The 24010-nt window shown below is 44.7% G+C and overlaps 1 protein-coding gene across 2 annotated transcripts in view; it reads right to left on the reverse strand.

Moving 5' to 3' along the window:
- Kctd20 (potassium channel tetramerization domain containing 20) overlaps positions 1–9934 on the reverse strand; it is a 26938-nt gene extending 17004 nt beyond the window's left edge. Inside the window, exons 1-2 of one of the 2 annotated variants that reach the window (XM_029566916.1) lie at positions 9755–9934; positions 3683–3805 (exon numbers count right to left, since the gene is read on the reverse strand). The gene's annotated coding sequence lies outside the window, so the exon portion shown is untranslated. The remainder of the gene's footprint in view (positions 1–3682; positions 3806–9754) is intronic. The other variant, XM_008840077.3, reaches the window with a different exon arrangement.
- Between the last annotated feature and the right edge of the window lie 14076 nt (positions 9935–24010).

The raw sequence follows: 24010 nt of genomic DNA on the forward strand, positions 1-24010 counted from the left end.
TGCCTCTGCCTCCCAAGTGCTGGGACTACAGGCATGCGCCACCACGCCCGGCTAATGGCAATCTTTTAAGGCATCATGTAATCCAACACTTCCCAAACTCACATAAACTCTAATTCCTGTACCATTTCAGAATGATAGAAGAAAATTCAAATCTGTAACTAGCTTCCAGATCCTAATAAATAAGGCCCTTCACCAGAACAGTTCTCAAAAATCAACTGAAAATCACAAACACATAGCTACATTGGTAGAGTACTTGGCTACATGCATAAAGTCCTGAGTTCTGTCTCCAGCACTGCATGAACCGGGCATGGTAATGTGTGCTTCTAATCAACACTTGGGAAATGGAAGCTGGAAGTTCAGAAGTTCAAGGTTAACCTCAACCACATAGTAGGCTTGAGGTAAGCCTGTGGTACATGAGATCCTATCTTAAACAAAACAAAACAAAACAAAACTGACAGCTGTAAAGACAGCTCAGCTGTTAAAGGTATACTGCTCTTGCAGAAGACCCAAGTTCAAGTCCCAGCACCCACACTGGGCAACTCATTAACCACCTGTGACTCCTGCTCCAGGGGATCTGAAATCCTCTTCTGGTCTCTGAGGGGGCACATTCCCACAGACATATAATTAAATATAAAGAATAAGGGGCTGGAGGGATGGCTCAACAGTTAAGAGCACTTGCTGCTCTTCCAGAGGACCAAAGTTTCGTTCCCAGCACCTAAGTTGGGAGGCCCATGACCACCTGTAACTCTAGCTCCAGGGGATCCCATGCCTCCTTCTGGCCTCCTCAGGCATGCACATGCATGTGGCATACATTCATGCACAACATAAATCTAGGGAAAACTAAGAGTCAACCCCTGAAGAGAAAGGGGCGATGTTTCCTGTGTCAACTTGGTTGGGTTCCTCAAACACTAATCTAGGTGTTATGGTGAAGGTATTTGGTAATTCAGTTAAGGTCTATAATCACTTTAAGGGAGAGGATTATCCTGGACGATGGGAGTGTGTCTGATGCAAGCCAAGAGGCTCCACCGGTGAATGGGGCTTTTCTGCTCCTGCCTGAGTTCCTGTCTGCCCCCACCAGATGGCAATCTGCCCTACAGATTTCAGCCTTGTCCACGTCCAAGTGTGAATGCAGACAGGCAGACACACACACAAAGGTTGTAGTCCTCTAGTGAACCTGGGCTGATAAGGAAAACTAAAGCAAGTATGATATTCCTACCACTTTCCTCTTCCAGAGATAACTCAATTTGGAAACAATGCCCAGGGCTATAAGCCTAGCGGATATAGCAGGGAAGTGGAGCAGTCAAGCAGATCTGCTGGCTTCCAGGTGCTGGGGACACAGCCGTGGGCAGGAAGGACCCTAAAAACTGCTCCAGTTCTCAGCCGGGAGTCTGAAGGAAGCTTTTCTGAGAAGGGCTGGACAGCCCATATTCTAGGTTTTGTGGGCCACACTATTACACTGAAAAGCAGTCAAAGACAATTCTTGAATGATTAAATATGACTGTGTTCTAATAAACGATAAAAAGTAAGCAGCTGTTTGTCTATTCCTGACATAGAAGATCTGAAAAACACGAGTCACAAATTCGACCTAACTGAACCCAACAACTTAAAGTATCACTTTTATTACGTATACTTGGATACACAGCTAGAATTGAACATAATATGGCAATACAGCCTCATACATTTAAAACTGAAACTGTTTCATTATTTGTCTTTGAACAAATAGTGGTAGTTTGTATCTTTCAGCAAATTCATCCTCTAAGCTATTGATGTGTGGGATATAGTTGTTCATTATCTTTATTATCCTTTTACTGTCTAAGGGATCAGTAATGATACTACTGTCTTTCATCACTTACATTAACTCATTTGTGATTTTTACTTTTTGTTTTCTAAGTTAGCTTGGCTAGAGGTATAGCAGTTTTATTGATACTGTCGATGGGATACCATTCCATTTTGGATAAATTAATTTTCTCAAAAAAACCCCACAAAACTATATGGTTATTTCTCTAAATACAGTGTAATTGGTTGAAATCAATAAAATAACAAAACAAGAATATCCTCAAACACAGGAAAATTAAGGAACATACTTCTGAATAACCTGGGTCAAAAAACATTTACAAGATAAAGGAACTAATGTCAAAACACAACATTTAAGAACCCGAGTCAGGCTAAAGCCCTGCACAGAGGGAAAAAAAGATTTATAATTTTAATTATGTGCATGTGTGTCTGTGGTGGGGACGGTATGTGTACTTGAGTGCAGGTGCTCTAGGAGGCCAGGGGATGGTATCAGAGTCCCTGGAGTTGGAGTTACAGGCAGTTGTGAGCTCCAATGTGGGTGCTGGGAACCTAACTGGGGTCCTCTACAAGAGCTTTTAACCACTGAGCCATCTCTCCAAGCCCCAGGGAAATCTACAGCTTTAATGCATGTGTTAGAAAAGAGCCAAAAACAAATAACACAATCTCCTTCTCAACAAGATCTTAACCTCAAGGACTGTAAGGACTAAGAAAACAAATAAGAGGAGAAATATATGAAAAAGAAGAGAAACCAGGGGTGCCAGCCCCCACCAGTAATCCCAGCACTTGGGAGGTTGAGGCAATGAGAACCCCAAGTGTGGTGGTTTGAATGACAAGTGTCCCCTACAGGCTCAAGTAGTTGAACACTTGGTCAGTTGGTGGCACTGTTTGGAAAAAGTCTTGGTATCTTTAGGGGTGTAGCCTTGCTAGAGGAAACAAATCACTGGGGAGCCTGCGCATGCTTGAAGATGTGTGTTCTCAGCTTCGCCAGCCATCTCTCCGCACCGTTATGGACTCATCCCTCTGGAACTGTAAGCTACAATAAACTTCCTTCTATAAATTGTCTTAGCCAGGTGTTTTATCACAGCAACAGAAAAGTAAGTAATATACGAAGTTCTAGGCGAGCCTGGGGTTCAGGGTGAGTTCAAGGACAGCTTGGAACACAGTGAGATTCTATCTCAAAAAGACAAAAAAAACCCAAAAACAAAACACAAGAGCTGGGGGTAGAGAGCTTGCTTAACATGTGCAAGGCTCTGGTTCAACCCCAAACATGGCAAACAACAAAAAAGTTCAACTGATAAAAATTAATAGTAGGGCCAGGCATAGTGGTGCACACCTTTAGTCCCAAGCATTTGAGAGACAGAGGCAGGTGGATCTCTGTGAGTTTAAGGCCAGCCTGGTCTACAGGGTGAGTTCCAGGTCAGCTGGGGTTACAGGGAGACCCTGTCTCAAAAAGACCAAAAAAAAAAATCAGTAGTGGCACCAACAAAATGGCTCAGCAGGTAAAAGTAGTTGTCGCTCACACTTGACAATCTGAGCTCCATTCCCGAGACCCGTGTGGTAAGAGAAGCAACTTCCAAAAGTGTGTGCACACACACAATAAATAAAAAAAAAAAATAAGTGAAATAAACAACTTCATTAAAAATAATAAGGAAACCAGAAGTTAAGTTAGCTTTTTGTTGCTGTGTTTGGTTTTGGTTTGAGACAGGGTCTCCTTGTAGCTCCAGCCTCAAAAAGAAAACCAAAACCAAAAAAGTCTTCCTTTCCAGGCTCAGGCCTAGGTCAGGGTGACACGGCTAAATGCGCCAAGAAGGTCGAGATTGTATGACTTGCTCTACGGAGCCTCCCTCTGGAAAATGGTGCCGGGAAACAGAATCAGCACGCCACGTACACTTGCTCCTTCTGTGCAAGACAAAGATGAAAGACGGGCTGTTGGAATCGGCACTGTGCTTCCTTCACGAAAACAGCGGCTGGTGGAGCTCGACCTACCACAGCTCTGCTGTCATGGCCAAGTCTGCCGTCGGAAGACCGAAGAAAGGAAAGATCAGTAGAAGAGCTTGGGACATCCCCAGCCTACACTGATGTGCTAGTTTACATAATAACAACAACAGAAGAGATGGCTCAGTGGTAAGAGCACTGGTTGTTCTTGCAGAGGACCTGGGTTTAGTACCCGGCAGCCACAAAGCAGCTAATAACTGTTCACAACTCCAGTTCCAAGGGATCCAATGCCCTCTTCTGACCTCTGCAGGCATAACATGAGTACACTTACATACATGTGGGCAAAACACTCAATACACATAAAATAAGTTTTAATAATAAATCTTTTTAAAGTCCTAGTAAAGAAATTTATCCAAAGCTAAAACTGTTTCACAAAGACAATTCCAACACCAGGAATGAACACAGCTCAACAGAGTGCTGACTGCTTCTGCAAGGACCAGAGCTCAGTTCCTAGCACCCATGCTGGGCAGCTCACAACTACCTGTACTCCCCTAACTACCTGTACTCCAGCTCTAGGTGATCCAATGATCCAATATTCTCTGATGAACACATGCACACACATAATTTTTAAAAACTTAAATTCTGGCGCTGGAGAGATGGCTCAGCAGTTAAGAACACTGGTTGTTCTTGCAGAAGACCCAGGTTCAAAATCCCAGCACCCACATGGCAGCTAACAACTGTCCGTAACTCCAGTCCCAGGGGATCTGACAGCCTCTTCTGTCCTCTGCGGGCATTGCATGACATGGGTGCACTTACCTACATGCAGGCAATGCACGCATACACATAAAATTAAAATAAAAAAATTAAAAAGTTAAAAAAAATTCTTAATTCTTTAAGAAAATTCCAATACCAGTCATGGGTAGTGGTGTGCGTCTTTAATCCCAGCACTAGGAAGACAGAGGTAGTCGGATCTCTGTGAGTTCCGGGCCAGCAGCCTGGTCTACACAGCGAGTTCCAGGCCAGCCATAGGGGCTACAGGAAGACCCTGTCTCAAAAAGACAAAAAAAAACAAACAAAAAACAGAAAGAAAAGGAAGAAAATTCCAATAGCAAATGGCATGACTAGCAAATTCTTCTATCCATGCCTCCTTTTCTTTAAAGCCAGCCTGAGCTACATAAAACTCTGTCTTAAAAAAACAAAACAAAGGCTTATAACAGTTTAAGAGAAAACTTCAAAAGTTGAAACAGAGGCCAGGTGTGGCAGTGCACATCTGTAATCCCAGCACTTGGAAGGTGGAAGCAGGAGGATCAGGAGTTCAAGGCCAGTCTGGGTTACATGAAACTCTTTCTCAAAAAGAGAAAAAATTAATTTCACCTCCCTTCACCAAAGCAAACACGACTGACACTGACTGACGGGGACAAACACGTGGAAGGTGTGCGAGTCTTACGGCACACACTGTCTTTACTAGCAAACCACCTCAGCTAGGTGCTTTAATCTGTGGCAGCTGAACGCTCAAGACTTCATCTAATAACCCACTGTACCTTTCCTCCACCAGGTTAGTAACAGGATTTTACATCTGGATAGTGTAGAGCACACAAAATTCAGACTTCGCCCTACTTGTCAGTGCACCTCCCACTAGGTCACTCTAGTGCACATCTCTCTATGAAACAGAAGTTTTGAGCTGCTCAGTGACTGAGACATTGGAGGCAAACCTTGTGGTCTGGGTCACTTATCTTCCCACTAGATCTCAATGCTTTCCAAAGACATCAGTAGGGCCTGTTTAGTAAGAGATGGTATATTTTATATCTACCCATCAGAAACTCTAGTTTTCAAACAGGAGGTTAGACTGAATCTAAATAAAACAGTATCTTGAGATAAACTGTTATTACTCATTGTTGAAATGGGTCCTCATGATACAGCTCAGACTGACCTAGCATTCTCTATATAGTACAAGCTGTCCTTGAACTTGTAAATCTACCTCCTGAGTACTGAGATTACAGGTGTGCCACCATAACCAGTTTAAATTATAATATTTTATTATTATTTTATGTATATGTGTGTATTGCCTGCACGTAGGTAAGTGCACCTGTGTCGTGCAATGCCCATGGAAGACAGGAAGAGGCTGTCAGATCCCCTGGAACTGGAGTTACAGACAGTTAGCTGCCATGTAGATGCTGGGATTTGAACCCAGGTCTTCTGCAAGAACAGCCAGTGTTCTTAACTGCTGAACGATCTCTCCAGCCCCTAAATTATAATATTTTAAAAAGCAGTAACAGGCCAGGGGGTGGTAGCACACTCCTTTAAACCCAGCAATTGGGAGGCAGAGATAGGTGGAGCTCTGTGAGATGGAGGCCAGCCTGGTCTACCTAGTGAGTTCCAGGCTAGCCAGGGCTACAGGGAGATCCTGTCTTAAAAACCAAAACAACAAACAGTAACAGCCAGCATTTCCTGAGAACTCACTGTCAGGAATAATTCTAAGTACTTTACATGAAGTAACTCAATCCTAGAAATTGAGTAACTTAATCCTAGAAACTGATGAATTACTTTAGTAAACGGACCTAGGTTCTGACTCCAGAACCCCCATTTTAACCACATCATAAAGCACAATATAACTTGGATACAATCAAGAATGAACTTGAAGGCTTTGGAAGTCAGGTGGACTTAAAATTGAACCAGGCTCAACCTGAGTGTGACACATACTCTTTGGACAAACTTAACTTCTTTGTGTCCTAGATTTCTCATTTATAAAATAGAAATAATTAAATTATAATAATGATGTAAAACCACTTAGTACAATGTCTGATACCAAACCTATTATATCCTGACTTCTTTACTTTCATGAATATGTAAGAACAACCCAACAATGGCTAATTTGGAGACTCCAAGCAAAAATTTGAAAAAGTCCTCTTCTTGCATTCAACTCCTTTCCTTCCTACTGTTCCAGAGAGCTATACACTATTCCAAGAATATCATTTCCCATAAGACATTAAGAAATACATTGAAGCCAGGCATGGCGGTGCACACTTTTAATCCCAGCACTCAGGAGGCAGAAGCAGATGGAGCCCTTGAGTTCAAGGCCAGCCTGGTCTACATAATGAGTTCCAGGCCAGCTGTGGCTACAGGGAGACTGTCTCAAAAAGACCAAAAAGAAACATCGAACGAGGCGAGGCCGGCATGTTGGCGCACACCTTCAGATTCTGGACACTACTCATACATATAACTTGCAAAACCAGTATTTATTACATCTTTTAAGTGAAACCTTTAATAACTTCTGAGCATATAACCTCTTGAGTTTCAGAAGTCAGCTGTGTGCTTACCCACTTACCTTTCACTACTCACTTCAAGCCCCAGGGACCCATTTTAGGACTCCCACTCTTCATGACCTATGGTTAGATGATATGGTCCTTCAATGTTCCAGATATATACTGGTTCTGTAGTCATATGGAAGCCTCTCCATTTTCTTTTGAAGCACCTTTTCGGGTAATTTGGTGGGAAGAATAGAACAGCAGGCTAGGAGCCAGTCCTGCCATATCGTCTCTCAGACTCTCTTATGTGGTTTTTTTTTTGGGAGGAGGTATGCTGAGGACCAAACCTAGTTCACATACATGCCAAGCAGGCATTCTACCTCCCTAGTCTATCTGAGATGAGAGGATTGCACTAGAAAAATGTGTAATAGGCTCCCTTATACCTTTAGACTTCATATTTCCATGACTGAGTCTCCCAACTTAAAATCATTTAATATTCCACCAATCCCCTTAAATTTTTTACTCCAATTAGCCACGGAGGCTTGGGGAAGGCAAGATTTCGGGCAGGTCAGAGACAAAGATCAGGGCCATAGGAGGAAAGGCGTAATATTTTATGAATCAATAGAAAAAGATCAGTTAATAAGTCAAATCAGACAAAAAGACATGGAAGCCAAGAAAAAGGCCAGAAAACCAAAGCTAACTTTAAGCCCAACTCTGTGGTCTATTCAGCAGGGGCAGGAAACAGAAAACCCCTCTGATACTTCTGCCATGAGAGCAATGAACCCTGAGCACAATCAATCTTTCTACCACTAAGGCAATAACAGGATGCATATGAAAGTCAGTTCCTACTCCCGCTGTCATGGTTCCAGAAAGCACTATCCTTTTTCACACTGCCTTCCGCAGAGCTTCTTGGCCGGTGACTGGTTGTGGGCAAAGAGGAGTGTGTCAACAAAGAGATAAGGGCGTTGGGCAGTTTTTACAATTCTCAGCTCGGGCTAATGGTGGTTTCTAGAGGTCTGGTTCCTGGCCTAGGAGTGTGAGGGAGTGTCTGCTTACAGGGCAGCCTCAGGGACCCAGCAGAGATTTCTAGAATCAAACTTCTGTGAGTGGTATGCATACTAAAATCTTCTTAAGGAGCAAACTTATGTTCGAGAATGGCTCGAGATTTTTTTTTTCCGGGGAGTGAAGTTCTAATTCAAGATTCATCATATCAACTAATATTATTCCATCACTTTGGGAGACCATTTAAAAAAAAAAAATCTCAATTTTCCAGGTAATAAGTAACAGTCACAGATAATAGCTTACCAGCAAACAGAAACATAATCAAAGGATTTAAGAATGTAATCCCTGTGGTGGCACACACCGGTAGTCCCAGAACTTGGGAGGAAGGGGCAGGTGGATCTCTGTGAGTTCAAGGCCAGCCTGGTCTACATAGTGAGTTCCAGGACAGCTCGAGCTACAGGGAGACCCTGTCTCAAAAAGACAAAAAAATAAAAGGTATTTTGAGGTAAATCCCAGCACTTGGGAGGCAGAGGCAGTCAGACCTCTCTGTGATCCAGGCCAGGAAGGCTGGGGCTACAGGGAGACCCTGTTTCAAAAAACCAAAACAACAACAAAGAATGTATTTCCCTAAGTTGGTCAAACAGTTCCTTCAAGATTATCTTGACAGTTTGTTCACAGGATTCTTATTTAAAAGATAATAATGGGCCGAGCGTGGCCCCAGCACTACCAAGGCAGAGGCAGGAGGATGCTTTTGAGTGTCATAGTGAGTTCCAGGCCAGCTAGGGTTACAGGGAGACCCTGTCTCAAAACTAAATAACACCCGGCATGGTGGCGAACGCTTTTAATCCCAATACTTGGGAGGCAGAGGCAGGTGGATCTCTGTGAGAATGAGGCCAGCCTGGTCTACATAGCAAGTTCCAGGCCAGCTGTGACTACAGGGTGACCCTGTCTCAAAAAACCAATACAACAAAAAAACAGCGAGCTCCAGGCCAGCTAGGGCTACAGGAAGACCCTGTCTCAAAACTAACTAACTAAAGCCCGGCATGGTGGTGAACGCCTTTTATCCCAGTACTTGGGAGGCAGAGGCAGGTGGATCTCTGTGAGAATGAGGCCAGCCTGGTCTACAATGCGAGTTCCAGGCCAGCTGTGACCTCAGGGTAGGTACCCTGTCTCAAAAAGCCAACACAACAAACAGAGAGTTCCAGGCCAGGTGGGGCTTACATATTGAGATCCTGCGTCCAAAAAAGGAAGAAAAAAAAAGATAATTATAAATGTATTTAAAAGATAATAAATCGGTCCAGCCTAGGAATGTTCACTAAAAATGGCGAATTCCTAAATCGGAGGGCAAACCTGAAGACACTGTCTAGTTAATCAGAAGTTTTTATTTCAAAGGAAATGATTCGCCAAGGCTTCTCCCGCCAGTCTCGGACGACAGCTAGCCATCTGTGCTTGCAGTAAGAACACCAAGGGGGCGGGGGGCACACGACGACCGGACAGTTCCGATGGCGCGCGTACAACTAGGTTCTCTGCTTGGATCCAGGTAGTTTTTCAAGTCTCAGCCCAGGGTCTCGGTGCACACACCCCGGGGTTCTCGCGCTTCCTGTTAGGCTGGCATGACGAGCACAGCAGAGGCCCGCAGGAGGCCGCCGGATCCTCCGCGGCCCCGTCGCTCCCGACGCCCGTCATCACCCCGCGCCCGCCGCGCCCACCGACCGAGACGAACTCCGGCTCTCGGGCTGACGCGGCCGCCCGACCGGATGGTTCGGCCCACCACTCACCCGTCGCTCGCCGTTGTGCTCGGGCCCGGAAGTCGCCGGGAAGGCGCGCAACCAGACGCCGCTGGGACCCGCTGTGCTATCGCAGCGGCGCCCCCACCGACCCGGTCCCGCGGCTGAGTCACCCCGAGCTTCCAGATAAGAGTCCCTGCGCGCGGGGCACGCCGGGAAGGCCGCCGGAGCCCCGCCCCCGCCGCTCTGGAGGCCACGCCCCGGGCGCGCTCCGGGGAACAGAGTCCTGCTGTAGCCCCCTGCGCCTCTTTCAGTTACTTCTAAAAACTTTTTCTTTTTTTTTTTTTTGTCTTTTTGAGACAGGGTCTCTCTGTATCCCAGCTGTCCTGGAACTCACTATGTAGATCAGGCCGGCCTCGAACTCACAAAGATCCGCCTGCCTCTGCCTGAGGCGTGCTGGGATTAAAAGCGTGCGCCACCACGCCCGGTTTCTAAAAACTTTATTCTTAAAAATGTCATACTTGGGCATTTTATTTGCATTCTTTCCATCCCTCCCAGCCCCCTCCAACTCCTTCCATGACTATCCCACTCCCTCACAATTTTTTGTTCTCTATTATTATTTACTTTTGTTTTATGTGTATGAGTGTATTGCCTGCATGCAAGTTCACCTGTGTGTGCAATGCTCGTGGAGACCAGAAGACCTGTTAAATTTTTTTTATCCATTTTTATTTTACGTGTATGAGTGTTATGCCTGCATGTGTGTAAATTGCACCCATGTCGTTTAGTGCTTTCAGGAACCAATGTTTAGGGTTGCCCATTTGGGATTAGATCATCTCTAAGGAAGCTAATCCCTGGAGAAAACTGATTGGCGTTCAATTATTAAAGAGCTCAGGCAGATAAGTGATCCGCTTACTAGGTAAAAGAAGCTCTGCAGCCCCAAGATGCCAACCGGAAAATGAGGAGCCTTACTCCCCTGGTCCTCCTCTCTCCACCTTCTGGGTGCTGGGATTACAAGCATTTACTACCGTGCCTGGTTTATGCAGTACTAGATGTAATAAAGGCTTCGTGCATGCTAGGCAAGCACTCTATCAACTAAGCTACATACATCTCCAGCACTTTGGTTTTGGTTTCTGAGAATCGCATAGCTCAGGCTGACCTGGAATTTGTTATGTAGCCATGAATGATCTTGAACTCCTGGTCCTTCTATCTCTACCTTGTAATAGCTGAAATCATTCTATTTTTAAACTGTCATTGAACATCATATAAACAAATAAAAGCATTCAGAAGGATATAATAAACACCTGTGCTAGGCATGGGGCTAAACACCCGTAATCCCAGCACTTGGGAGGGGGAGGTAGGGGGATGGGGAGTTGAAGGTTATCCTTGGCTACATAGCAAGTTGGAGGCCAGCCTGGGCTACACGAAGCCCTGTCTCAAAGAACAGCCAAAGACTTACTACGCGTTGCCTATCATCCAGAGTGAGCAAGTGATAACATATCTTTTTGTGAGTAGTTGAGACTAAATGGTTTCTTTTTGGCTTAAATTTCATATATCAAAATGTCAGACGTGGTACTGGCTTTGGATAAACATCAAGTAATAAATGACATATGAGAAACATATTCATAGAAATCATGGGTTTATCCTGATTTTTATAACCCATATAACTCTAAAGTCGAATTGGCAGACCTGGCACTTTCGTTGCTCCTGATGGCCACACAAATGGCAGTTGACTGGGATATTTCTTCAAATATGGCACCTGTTACCAGTAAATATAAAAAATTCTTCTTGGCCAGGCATGGTGGTGCGCACCTTTAGTCCCAGCACTCGGGAGGCAGAGGCAGGCGGATCTCTGTGAGTTCAAGGCCAGCCTGGTCTATATAGTGAGTTCCAGGCCAGCTGGGGCTACAGAGAGACCTGTCTCAAAAAGACCAAAAAAAAAAAAAAATTTTAAAATAAAATTTTAGTTTGTACTGTGAAATAGAACTTTTGTTGAAATCAAAAGATGAGTTTTTGGAAGTTACTCCACATTCCTTAGCTTTATATCAAAGATTCTGCCACAAACACTCACTTGTCAACGAGGGAGGGAGGGAGGGAGGGAAAGAGAGAGAGAGAGAAATATTTTGTCACCCAGACTTACAAATAAGGGAAATAGGACATAAACAAGTATTGGTCAAGGTTATTAAACTACTAAAAAGTGCTTGTGGGAAGCTAAGCAGGTCTCCTGTTCTTGCTTGTTACCCACTGACATAATGGTTCCATCTAACTACTTCAAGGAGTGCCACACTTCTAGTAGGTACTTAATTATTACTACTGTTGTTGTTGTTATTATTATTACATTGAGACAGGATCTCACTCCATAACCCAGGCTGGCCTGGAACTCACTATGGAGCCCAGGTTGGCCTTAAACTTGTGGCAGTCCTCCCACCTCAGTCCCCTGAGTGCTGAGATTACAGACATTCACCACTAGGCTCAATTTAATTAATTTTTGACTTGGGAGGGAAGGCTGCATGTTGACCTAAAGATTTCCAAGAATCTCTTTATACCACTTTCATCAGTAGACCTCGGCAAACAATCTTCAGGAAAAGCATAAAGGCCAATGACCATCAGGAAGCAGACTGTACTTCCTGCACACAGTCAGAGAATTATGTTTCTAAATCTGGTGTGGGGCACTCCTGCAATCTCAGCACTTGAGAGGTGAAGACAGGCAGGGGGATCAGAAGTTTCAGGTTATCCTTGACTACACAGCAGGGTCTAGGTCAGCCGGGGAACATAATAATAATTTCCCTAATAATAAAAAATAAAATATGTTTGTATATATGGGGCTAGAGAGATGGCTTATCGGTCAAGAGCACTGGCTGCTTTTGCAGAGGACTGGGCTTCAGTTCCCAGCACCCACATAGTAGCTAACAACCCTCTCTAACCCCAGTTACAGGGGATCTGATGCCCTCTTCCTACCTCTGCAGACATTGCATGACACAGGTGCGCTTACATACATGCAGGTAAAACACCCATACACATAAAAATAAATAATTAAAAATATATGTATATGTGCTGGGCGTGGTGGCACATGCCTTTAATCCCAGCACTTGGGAGGCAGAGGCAGACAGATTTCTGTGAGTTCAAGGCCAGCCTGGTCTACATAGTGAGTTCCAGGACAGCTGGGGCTACAGGGAGACCCTGTCTCAAAAAGACCAAAAAAAAAAAGGAGGGGGGGAGTATGTATATGTAACTTTCTACTGGATCTCCCATTACAGCTGTCTCACATACATCTATTTGTATATCTTTAGTCTCATTCATTGGGAGAGTGTCGTCTTGAAATTCAGCAACCCTTTGGCCTTAGTCTGAAGGTAGGGGACCCCTAAGGGGGATACAAAGAAGATGACTGAAGGATTCTTCTCTAAAGGAACTTGAAAGAGTTAAGTCTGTAGTCAGGTGGTGCACACCATCAATCCCAACACTCAGGAGGCAGAGGCAGGCAGATCTCTGTGAGTTCAAGGCCAGCCTGGTCTACATAGTGAGTTCCAGGCAGGCTGCAGCTAGGGAGACCCTGTCAAAACAAAACAAAACAGACAAACAAAAGCCATTCAAACAATCAAACAAACAAGAAACCCATTCCTCTATAGTGGCTCAGCAGTTAAGAGCATTGACTGCTCTTGCAGAGGACCCAGGTTTGGTTCCCAGCACCCACATAGTGGCTAACAACTATCCTTAACTCCAGTTCCAGGGAATCCAAAACCCTCTTCTGGTCTCCACAGGCATTGCATGACACGGGTGCACTTACATACATGCAGGCAAAACACTCATACAGATAAAATAAAAATAAATAAAGTTAAAAGGTTTCTATTCTTTGAGATAAGTTGCAAAGGAAAAAAGCTAAAGAGCATATCAACATCTGTAAAAAGTGTGTGTGCCTGAGAAGACCATCCTGCCTCAGGGTACATATTTGACTAACAAAAGCATTAAAGAAAGAGGATGTTGGGGAACAGCTCAGTGGTAGAACACTAGCTTGCCATGTGCAAGGAGCTGGGTTCAATCTCCCAAATGGGAAGAAAACAAAACACAACACAGTATGAATGCTGGAAATATAGCTCAGTGGTGGGGTGCTTGCATAGCACACACGAGAGCTAGGTTCAATTCTCAGCACTGAAAATAAAAAGAAATGTTAGAATCCATTATGGAGGCTGGGGAGATGGCTCAGTGGGTATGAGGACCTGAGTTTGGATCCCCAGCACCCACATAAAAAGCCAGGTGCAGTAGCATGTACCTGGGAACATAAGACAGAGGGCCCTTGGGGACTGCTGGTCAGACAGTTATTATTTTTTAAAAGATTTTATTATTTTATTTTATTTTTTAAATTTTATGTATGTGTGTGTATCACCTGCATGTGTGTAAGTGCACCACGGAGGTCAGAAGAGGGTGCCAGATTCCACTGGAACTGGAGTTAGGAACAGCCATTGGCCACCATGTGGGTGCTGGGAATCAAGCCCAGGTCTTCTGCAAGAACAGCCAGTGCTTTTAACTGCTGGGTCATCTCTCCAGCCCTGAGTTAAGTTAAAGATAAAAATAAGTGTTTTAAGAAAAATATGAGCCATTGAGATGGCTCAGCAGGTAAAGGCACTTGCCACCAAGCTTGGCAATCTGAGTTCAATCTCTGGGACCCATATGGTAGAAATAAGTACCAAGTCCTGAAAGTTGTCCTCTGACCTTCACACATGACCAGATGTGTGTGCACAGCTGTGCGCACACACATAAACATACACAAAATAAATGCAATAAAAATTTTAAATAAAAACAAAATCTTTGAAAGATATTACATAGCACCATACATTTTTAAAAATTTAATGTTTTATTTATTATTAGTGTGTATGGGTATGTTGCGTATGATGTGAGGGTGCATGTGAGCGATGATGTGCATATGGAGGTAAGGTGACAACTTTCTGAAGTAGGGTCTGTCCTTCCACCGTTGTTCCAAGGACTGAACTCAGGCTGAGGCTATCATTCAATTTTGGATTTTTTTTTTTTTTTTGAGACAAGGTCTCACTTTGTGGCCCTGGCTGCCTTGAAACTTGCTATTTAGACCAGGCTGGCCTTGAACTCAAAGAGATCTGCCTGCCTCTGCCACCAAGTACTGGGATTACAAGTGCGCACCACACACTTCTGGCCATCCGGTTTTAGAGTTTTAGTTGGATATTCTGTCATTTTGGAGAAGGAGATGAACAAGTAAGTGTGTTTTGAGCATAGATAAAAGGTAAAATGGAATGACAAAGCTAAGACTAGTCTCAGCTGTAATCCCAGCTCTCCATAGACAAGGGTTAACACAGGTTTGGGGCCAGCCTGGGCTACATCGTGAGCTCATCTCAAAAACAGAAAAAAAAGAAAAAAAAGATGTTATCAATAATGAATCAAGGCCAGGAGAGTAATATATAAACATTTCCTGTGATAATTTTGAAGAGGGCAAGAGCTCAACTCATCTCAATGGTTAACTGTTTTAAAAAGCACACAGGGGGCTGGAGAGATGGCTCACTGGTTAAGAGCAGTGGCTGCTCTTGCAAAGGACCTGGGTTTAATTTCCAGCACCCACATGGCAGCTAACAACTGTCCATAACTCCAGTTCCAGGGGATCTGAACCCCTCTTCTGACCTCTGTGGGCACTGCACAACACAGGCGCACTTACACACATGCAGGCATAACACTCATACACATTAAAATAAAATTTAAAAGGCACACAAAGTGCTCAGCCTGAGCTTCCAGAATCAAGCTAAACTTTGCAACAGAAGTCCTGTGAGCAGTTGGAAGGGGAAGGAAGGGCTTCAGTGGAGGCTCGGTGTAAGCTGATAGGGTGTTTATCTTTCCTTACTCAAGTTACTACCGGTTTAGAAAAACACCCAGTCCTATACCAGGCACCAGCTCTGATGGCTCCTGTTTGTGAATACACAGTTCTTTTTTTTTAATATATTATTTTTATTTTATGTGTACTAATGTATTGCCTGCATGTATGTGCACCCGTGTCGTGCAATGCTACAGAGGTCAGAAGAGGGTGTTGGATTCCCTTGGAACTGGAGTTAAGGATGGTTCGTACCTGCCATGTGGGTTCTGGAAATTGAACCCGGGTCCTCTGCAAGAGCAGTCATTGCTCTTAACCGCTGAGCCATCTCCCAGCTACCACAGTTCACTTTTTCCAACCCAATACTGGGAAGGTTTTTGTTACTTTAAGTTTTGGTTTTTTTTTTTTTTTTTTTTGTCTTTTTGAGACTGGGTCTTCCTGTAGCCCAAGCTGGCCTGGAACTCGCTATGTAGACCAGGCTGGCCTTGAACTCCCAGAAATCCACCTGCCTCTGCTTCCCAAGTGCTGAGATCAAAGACATGCACCACGCAAGGGTGTTATTTCTTATTTTATATGAGTGTATCGCCTGCATATTTGTGAGTGCACCTGTGCTGTGCAGTGCCCATGGAGGTCAGGAGAAGGTGTTGGATTCCCCTGGAACTGGAGTTATGGATGGTTGTTAGCTTCCATGTGTGTACTGGGAATTGAACCTGAGTCCCCTGCAAGAGCTGCCAATACTCTTAACCTCTGAGCCATCTCTCCAGCCCCTTAAGTGAGTTTTAAATAGACATTTGAACACAGTAACAAGCCTTAAAATACACATTTGTCAAACTAGGATTTGAACCTGTGACCTAGGGCCTTATAAAGATTCCAAGCCACCACAGGAAACCATGTTTCTTTGTGTTCCAGAGGATCAAATGCCCTCTTCTGGCCTCCACGGGCATTGCACACACCTGGTGCACTTACATATGTGAACACAAAGCACTCATACACCTAAAATTTAAACAACAAACAAACAAAACACAAGACAGCTGATGAGGTGGCTCAGTGGGGAAAGGAGCTTGTTGTCAAGACTGATGACCTGCATTTGGACTCCAGGAACCACATGGTAGAAAGAAAGAACTGACTCCTGTAAGTTGTTCTCTGACTGTCTGTGTGTGCCCCCCTCTGCAATAAATAGATGTAATTTTATAAAAGGCTGGGCATTATGACACACATCTTTAATCCCAGTACTGGGGAGGCAGAGGTCAGAAGATCTCTGTGAGTTCAAGGCCAGCTTGGTCTATGTAGAGACTTTCAGGCCAGCCAAGATTACATAGTGAGACCCTGTCTCAAAAAAATCAATCTTCCCCTCCCCAAAATAGAATGTAGCTGGGCATGTAACTCAGTTGGTAGAGTGCTTGCCTACCATGCATCAAGCCCTGGGTTCCATCCCCAGTACCATATAAACCAGGTGTGGTGGTAGATGCCTGTAATCCCACAAAGGATTTGAAATTCAAGGTCATCCTTGGCTATATATTGAGTTTGAGGTCAGACTGGGATACCTGACACTCTGTCTCTAAATAAATAAGTCTCAACCCTGGAACAACAAAATGTCTTAAACAGACAGTTCTGGGAACTTGGACAGGGTCCAAAAGGAAGCCACCACATTAGGTTACCAAGTGTCTTGGTAGCTGTGCCCCTTTGTGGTTTACTATCCTTGAAGTTGTAGATTGGTGGTTCCATTGTATCAAAAACTAGGGCAGGGGGTGCTGGAGAGATGGCTCAGTGGTTAAGAACATTCTTTTTTCAGAGGACTGGAGATTAAATTCCCAGCACCCACATGGCAGCTAACAACCCTCTGTAACTCCAGTTCCAGGAGATCCAGTGATCTCTTCTGGTCTCTTTGGGCATTGCACAACATGGGTGCACTTTTATATACATGCAAAACACTCACACATAAAATAAAAATAATAAAATATTTTTTAAAAAACTAGGGCAGGACTGGAGAGCTGGGTCAGCAGTTAAGAGCACTGACTGCTCTTGGATTCAGTTCCCAGCACCCACATGGTGGCTAATAACTGTCTGTAACTCCAGTTCCAAGGGGATCCAATGCCCTCCTAGGGCACTGCATGCGTGTGATGCACTTTATATATATGCAAGCAAAACACTCACACCTATACAAATAAATAAAAAAAAATGGACACCAGGGCATTTCCCACACATGTGTAATGATGAAAGTGTCCTTCTGCATCCCCAGAGCTGACATTTTCTGTCAAAATAGTTGCTTGCTCACATTAGATGGGTGGGGACACATGATCTGATCTCATTGTAGTAGATTTTCCAACAACGCTCTCTGGCAAAGCACTAATTTTTCCCTTCTCCACACCATCTACTTCCCTTTGACCTTCACCAGCTCCTGCTGCCCTGCCGGACCTCTCCAGGGTCCCTCAGGATGACTTGCATTGGTGTCTTCTTTGAAGCAGAGAGGCTCAGCTTTCTACAACCTGTTAAGTCCTTTCTCATGCTTGTCTATTTTCCATTATCATGCTGACTTCTCACCTCTACCCACACTGCTATACACATGCACCTGCACCCATATGTGTGTGCACGCGTGAGCACACACACACACACACACACACACACACTCATACCCACTGAACAACTTGACCAGGTAGTATCTATCTACATTATTAAGGTAGGGGACACGCTGATTAGATTTCTTCTTGATTTTGACAGTATAGGAGAGGACATGACAGAAAAGGCAAACCTGCATTTTTTTGCAAAAAATATGATAGAATGCTTACCTAACATGTATGAAGCCCTAGGTTGGATCCCCAAGAACCAAATAAACTGGGCATGGCATTGCACATCAGTCATCCAAGCACCCAGGAGGTAGAGGCAGGAGAAACAGAAGTTCAATGTCATCCTCCATTACATAGTAAGTTTGAGATCTTCCTTGGATACATTAGACTTTGTCTCAAAATCAACCAACCAACTAACCAACCAACTATATGACTCCTAAATGCCCCCAGAATGTTGGCAAATTTAAGTGTTATGTTTTGGAAAGTATTAAAGGAGAGTGTTGAAATTAAACATAGGAATGTTCTTAGGTTTTTAAAATAAAAATATGACAGATATCTGTAAAGAACAGTAACAATTATTTAAAATCATTTCTAGTTTTTAAAAAAATGATGGGGCTGGAAAGATGGCTCGGCAGTTAAAGAGCATTGGGTAGGACCTGGGTTTGGTTACCAGCACCCACATGGCCAGCTAATAACCATCTGTAATTCCAGTTCCAGAGGATCCGATGCCCTCTTCTGGCCTCCGAGGGTGTGCTTACATACATGCAGGCAAAACACTCATATACATAAAAATAAAAAATTTAAAAATTATGTGCCACTGAGAAAGTGGAACTTTTGTTGTTGTTTCTTGAGATAGGGTATCATGTATTATTAGTCTCTAACTCACTCTGTACTTGAGGATTGTTGGGGACCCCTGTTGTGTAAAAGTAGTAGTCTCTCCATGTCTGGACAGCCCATGAGCTCGGTTTCATATGCAGAAGACTCCTTTTATCAACAGTGCTTTTCTGGCATCTTCCTGACTCCTCTTTTGAAGTAGCTGCCACAGAAACATGGCCTCTGGCTCTGGAAATGCCATGCTTTCCTGTGTGAGCCTACTTCCATATGTAAATAGGGCATCTCACAAAGTGCCTATCAGCTAAAGCTTTTACCACTACCCCCACGGTATAAAATGTCCTGGTTTTCTCTCAATATTGGAGCTGGATCACTAGGAACTAGAGCTGGGACACTGAGACTTGGAGCCAAGCAGAGCCACTTAATAAAGAGCTGTAACATGGAAAGCTGAATCCTGTGTCTCACTGCCTGCAATCCAGTCTCTCCGGAGGGCGCTATCCTTCCGTCATCAACTCATGGAGACCTAGCTTTAACCGCCTCGTACCTCTCCTCGTGACCCGGCAGCTGATGGGTCCCAAACTCAGAGAGAGAGTACACGGGTGAAATTAGGGCGGAACTCAGCCGGGCAAAGCCCTGACAGCAGAGACTTTCAGGACTCAAGCGGCGGACAGCGACGCGGGACGCGACCAGACCCGCCGATCCTCCAGGTGCGCGTGGCGGAGAAGCCCGCGGGACCCGCCGCGCCTCTCTAGGGTGCGCGCAGGGGACCAGGGGCCCCGAGTTCCCTGCGCGCCCCATAAGGATGACTCCTGATTCCTACCTCCACCTCCTAAGTGCTGAGATACACACACACACACACACATATTTACACACACACATATTTACATAGGACATGAAGTTCACTCTTCTAATACGCGATGTAATGTTTTACATTGTAATTGTTTTGTTTTTGAGACAGGGTCTCGCTATGCAGTCCTGGCTGGTCCAGAACTCACTATATAGAGCAGGCTTGCCTCAAACTCACAGAGATCTGCCTGCCTCTGCCTCCCTGGTGCTGGGAGTAAAGGTGTGTGCCACCATGCCTGGACTGTTTTTATATTTATTTATTTATTTATTTATTTATTTATTTATTTATTATTATTTGGGGGGTCTTTTTGAGACAGGGTCTCCCTGTAGCCCCAGCTGTCCTGGAACTATGTAGACCAGGCTGGCCTTGAACTCACAGAGATCTGCCTGCCTCTGCCTCCCTAGTCCTGGGATTAAAGGTGTGCACCACCACGCCCCGCTTATTTTTATTTTTTATTATGACATTTTAAATTAAAAACTATTTTATTCTGTCTGTGTTGGGGGGTGCATGCCACAACAAGTGTGTGGTGGTCAGAGGTCAACTTTGTGGAGCCAGTTCTCTCCTTCCACTTTTAAACAGGTTGTAGGGATGAAACAGGCCATTAGGCCTGCTCTTTAATGCTGAGCTGCCGGTGCTAGCCGGCCAAGACGGACAGTACCTGAAAGGGGGAGTGAGGATTGAAAGAAAAAAAAGGGAAAAGATACTTGGGAGGACTGTCAGTAGAGACTGCAGCCCCGGTTTATTTTAGCTCCGCCTTTTTACATAGAAGAACATCAGAGATCTTAACTCAATTTCAACAGCTGTTTTTCCCACCTGTATCTGAGGGTCAAGGAGCAGTCAAATGCTTGTTAGAAGAACTCAATTAGTTTCAACAGCTGTTTTTCCCACCTGTATCTGAGGGTCAAGGAGCGGTCAAATACTTGTTTTGAGCTCCACCATATAAACACATTCCTCCTGACTTGGCAGATTAGGTACTGGTGTGCAAAACACAAACTCAGTAAATAAGCCTGCCACAGCTCAATGTACATAATGGATTAATAGCTCCCAACACTGAGCCATCCCTCTAGCCCTGTAGTGGTTTTTAGTATAAACTTGTGCAATTGTTGTCACTGTTTGGGAATTATTATAACCTTCTTCCAATACGTTTTCACACCCACTTTACCCCTTAACCCAGAGCTTGCTTGGAAAGCTGATTGGCTGTCTTCTGAAGTGCCCTGTGAGCTTTGCCACATCTGCCTAAAATGTTTCCTAATGAGTTTCACGTCCAAAGCAGAAGTGGGGTGAAGCATGAATAATGCCCCTACCTTTTCTAGGATGCTGAGACAAGTAGATTACTGTTGGAGGCTAGCCTGGTCTACATGGTGCTCCAAGCCAGGCAGGGGTGCAGAGTGTCTGTTTAGAAAGAAGGCAAAGAGGGAGGGAAGGAGAAGGGAGGAGGGAGGGGGAGAGAGAGGACAGAGAGATGGAGGAAGGAGGTGTCTGGCTCCTTGAGCAGCCTGCGCCTGCGCAGTAGCGCAGTAGCTACACCGTGGGTGGTTTGGCTGCCTGGCCAGAGCTGCCCACGTGACCTCTACCAGCCCCCTTGAAAGTAACTAGCGTTTCTCCAGCCTGGGCTGGAGCCGAGGTGAGGAAGTGTTGGGAGCCCCACAACTTTCAGGAGACCTTTGAAAAAACAAGAGGTTGTTACCCGAAGACAGGCAGCAGGGGACGGTTGGCTCCTGTCCAGGTTGTGGTCAGACCCTGAAAATGACAAGTCTCATGCCATCCGTTGGCTGAACGGCGACTTACAGAAGCCAAGATGTGATGTTGAGGGTTACCTGCACATATAAACACAGCTTTGGGGGACTTATAGGGGTTGGAGGGGCTCAGGTAGCTGAGGATGACCTTGAACTCCTGATCCTCATTCCTCCACCTCCCAAGTGCTGTGATTACGGGTGCGCACTGCAATCTCTGGTTTATGTGGAGCTGGGAATCGAACCCAGAGCTTTGCCCATGCTAGGCTGGTTTTACCAGCTGAGCCCCTTAAGTACAGGTAGGGTTGTGGGAAGGCCCAGAGGATCAACTAGATCCATCATTTAAGAACCATCGGAGGGGCTGGAGAGATGGCTCAGCAGTTACCAGCACTGGCAGGTTTTGCAGAGGACCGGTTCAGTTCCCAGCACCCACATAGTGGCTAATAACCACCTAATTCCAGTTCCATACACCGGAACAAACGCTCCAGGCGTTGTCTTTACGTGTCTATCTCTTGGTGGTGTGGTGGACAAAGACGGCTAAAAGCAAAAGACTCCTCCATCTTTGCTGAGGAAGAGGGGATGCCGTGACTTGACAAGGGACAAAAAAATGTAATCATTACTGATAGAAAAGAGGAAAACAAACTGGGTGTGTATAGTATAAATGGGGTCTGTAAATACAGAAGTCAGTGTAGTGACTCAGCCTCCTCCTCTTGGGGGTGGTTGGATGATGACTTTTGCCATTTCTAAGGTTCATCAACTGGACCTCCTTCATGAATTTCTTTTCTTTTCATTCAAAAAAATACTAAGACCTGCCACATTTCAGTCACTGTGCTAAGTACTGCTAATGGGAGCAAAAACAGTAGCAGTGTTTTCTTACACAGAGAATAAGCTGGTAAAGAGGAAGATCGTAGTCAGTTATACATATACATGTTAGAAAATATGATGGGCCAGCAAGATGGCTCAGCAGGTAAAGGTGTTCACCACCAAGTCTGATTACCTGAGTTCAATCCCCTGGACCCACTTGGTGGAAGGAGAGAGCTGACTCCCCAAAATTCTCCTTTTTGACCTCTGTGTGTATACCACGCCACATCTCCCATCCACTAAATAAATAAAATTATAAAGTTTTTTTTTTTGGTCTTTTTGAGACAGGGTCTCCCTGTAGCCCCAGCTGTCCTGGAACTCACTACATAGAGCAGGCTGGCCTTGAACTCACAGAGATCCACCTGCCTCTGCCTTCCAAGTGTTGGGATTAAAGGTGTTCATCACCAGGCCTGGCTAGATAAATCTTTTTATTTAAAAGATTTATAACAGAGTGGAGCTACAAATTTGATCAAAGGGTCACATATCTCTCCTGCTAGTCAAGTCACCTAATTCAATGGCTTACTTTTGACTGAGGTGAATCAATGCATTGAAAACCTAGGCCTGTCCAATGCCCACTTGTAGCTCTGCCCAGCTGGCCCTCTACCCACATCATTTCTTTTTTTTTTTTTTTCTTTTTGTCTTTTTGAGACAGGGTCTCCCTGTAGCCCCAGCTGTCCTAGAACTCACTATGGAGACCAGGCTGGCCTTGAACTCACAGAGATCCACCTGCCTCTGCCTCCCAAGTGCTAAGATTAAAGGTATGTGCCACCATGCCCGGCAATTTCTTTTTTAAAAATATTTTATTATTTTTATTTTATGTGTATGAGTGTATTGCCTGCACATACGTGAGTGCACCCATGTGCAATGGCATGGAGGTCAGAAGAGGGCTTCTGATTCCCCTGGAACTGGAGTTAAGGACAGTTCATAGCTGCCATGTGGGGGCTAGGAATTGAACCCAGGTCCTCTGCAAAAGCAGCCAGTGCTCTTAACCGCTGAGCCATCTCTCCAGCCTCATACCCCCATCATTTCTTCTAGAAAATTCCAAGCCATCCTTCATCCTTCAATATGAACTCAGCCATCCTTTGGGGCTGTCTCCTTGAGTTGCCTGCGTACCTGGCTCTTACTGTAACTTGTCAAACTGTGAGTTGTAGCTCCTGCTGGACTCTGAAGGCAAGCCTGTAAAATAAAAAGTCCTCGAATATTATTGAAATGAAACAGGCCCATCACAAAACTTGCTCTATCTACAGAGCCATACTTATAGCAAAACTATATCCTTTTTTTTTTCTATTCCCAAAGCACTTGGGAATTCTGCCTTTTTATTTATTTATTTATTTATTTATTTATTATTTTTGGTCCTTTTGAGACAGGGTCTCCCTATAGCCCCAGCTGTCCTGGAACTCATTATGTAGACAGGCTGGCCTTGAACTCACAGAGAACCACCTGCTTCTGCCTCTCCACTGCTAGGATTAAAGGCATGTGCTATTATGCTCAGCTGTCTTTATTATTTTAAGTTCTCCAAAGCACTCAGCAAAGCAACTCAGTGTTGTTGCTTAAAAATAGTCCATGAACCAGGCATGGTAGTGCATGCCTTTAATCCCAGGTCTCAGGAGGCAGAGGCAGACAGATCTCTGTGAGATCAAAGCCAGC

This window comes from Nannospalax galili, unplaced genomic scaffold, assembly GCF_000622305.1.
Source record: "Nannospalax galili isolate Female #2095 unplaced genomic scaffold, S.galili_v1.0 scaffold538, whole genome shotgun sequence".
In the NCBI taxonomy this organism is placed as follows: Eukaryota; Metazoa; Chordata; class Mammalia; order Rodentia; family Spalacidae; genus Nannospalax; species Nannospalax galili.